Below are 1,885 nucleotides of genomic sequence, written 5' to 3' on the forward strand. Positions count from 1 at the left end.
TACAATAATGGGTGAATGCATTAATGCACAAGTTTTATAGTGCAGTGCAAGCTAGCTGTGCATGTCTATGAATAAATTTACTTTATTAATTAAAATTAATTAATTTTTATTAGAAAGGCGGGAAATAGTAGCTGCCCACAAAATGGCGGCTTTTTATTGTGACCATCTGGACTATTTTAGACACAAAATTAACGACACAAAGTACCAAAACAAGCTATGGATACCCCTGGAGTAGCAACCCGTCGATCAAGGTAGAGCAATTGAAATAAAGATTGTTGACATCACCCAATCATCTTTGTCTGTTTTATAGTCTCCGTTCTATGTCAGAGCAGAGGTCCCTGGAGCCTCGGGTTACTGAGAGCAAGACTGGTTTAAGTGAAGGAAATCTCCATGGTGACAAGGGAGCCACTCCAACACTCAATGGGGACAAGGGTATTGATTTGAGAAGGAGAGGGAGAGATCCTCCTAGTTACCACAGGAAGAGAGAAATGACTAAAGCAATATCTCCATCACAAATTCAGTGAGTTTTTTTGGATGACACATGCTATCTTTTATCTTATACATGTACATGTATTGAAGTTGACATAATTTAAATTTTGTTTTTATTGGTGTTAGTGATCAATGAAACGATTAGTTTGGTATGTGTTATACAACTCTGCCTGTACAAGAAAATTTAATCTTCACCTTTTCTTGCAAATCATTCCGTATTAGTACCCAATTCAGTAATATTTTCACTTTGTATTCATCACCCATTCTACATTACATTAATTATTATGTACTCTATGTATCAGTAGTTTGTAATAGTTATGAGTTTGGCTAAATTACCGTATAGTGGAAAATTTTGGAGGGACTAACATTTGGTGATTGGTGAATTTTAATTTGGCGAATTTGTGGCCACATGCCATTGAGCATGTGTATAATGGCTTAAAATGGAGGATTTTTATTTTGGCAAATAGCTATCAAAACACCAAATTTAATCCCCTCCAAAATTTCCTGCTATACTGTAACACATATATTAGTGTAAACTAGGGCTGAAACGGATAGTATTTTCCACTATTCGAATAATTGGCATGCTAAACGAACGAATATTCGAATAATTGAACTGTTATTGCTGAATGATTATAAACTGCCTTTTTGGTGTTAAACTTTTTAAAATGATGCCAAACAGGGCTTCTTAGAGATTGAGAACTACTTTTCCTGGCCACAGCATCAGTATTTAGCGAGTTGGTAAGTAAACAGACCAAGAAACAGACTAAGAAAGCAGCCTGTGCAGGTGACACGTGGTGGGCATGGTCGTTAATTATTGCAATAACCATTAATAATTTTATTAGGCGAATAGTTCGAATAGCAAAAAAACTATTTGAATATTGCTTTAACAAATGAATATTCGAATATCTCACTATTCATTTCAGCCCTAGTGTAAACACCTAAAACCAGTTATAGGAAAAACTATTTGGATTCAATGGAGTGAAGTAGTGCAAACATGGCCTAACATAGCCCATATTTTCATTGGAAAATGGAGACTTTTAATCACAGACACATGTACAGGTTTCTTTTACACTAAAACACATGAAAATGTATACTTATCATATACTTACATGTACTTATCTGGAGACATTTGAAAATGAATACTACTATAAGCTGGTACTTCTGTAAATGAATGATAAGCTCAAATGAAAACGCAGCTGCTGGACTAGTATAAGCACCTGAAAACAGTAACAGCAAAAACTATTCCGATTCAGTGCTAGTGGAGAGGAGTACACGTGGTCATGGAGTCAAGTCATGGAGTCAAGTCACGGAGTCAAGTCACATGATGTCTTTGTGGGATTTCACTTTGTATCACCTGGACTCAGTGACACAGGAGGAAGGGAAACAGGAGCTGAAC

The 1,885-nt window shown here is 36.1% G+C and overlaps 1 long non-coding RNA gene across 1 annotated transcript; it reads left to right on the forward strand.

The window, feature by feature from the left end:
* The first annotated feature begins 39 nt into the window (after positions 1 to 39).
* Positions 40 to 360, forward strand: LOC109592030 (uncharacterized). Its single transcript, XR_002190131.1, has 2 exons — positions 40 to 251; positions 311 to 360. It is a non-coding gene; the product is annotated as an uncharacterized LOC109592030 (long non-coding RNA).
* The last annotated feature ends 1,525 nt before the right edge of the window (positions 361 to 1,885 follow it).

The sequence above is a fragment of the Amphimedon queenslandica genome, unplaced genomic scaffold, assembly GCF_000090795.2.
Source record: "Amphimedon queenslandica unplaced genomic scaffold, v1.1 AMPQUscaffold_6498_Cont21544, whole genome shotgun sequence".
Taxonomy (NCBI): domain Eukaryota; kingdom Metazoa; phylum Porifera; class Demospongiae; order Haplosclerida; family Niphatidae; genus Amphimedon; species Amphimedon queenslandica.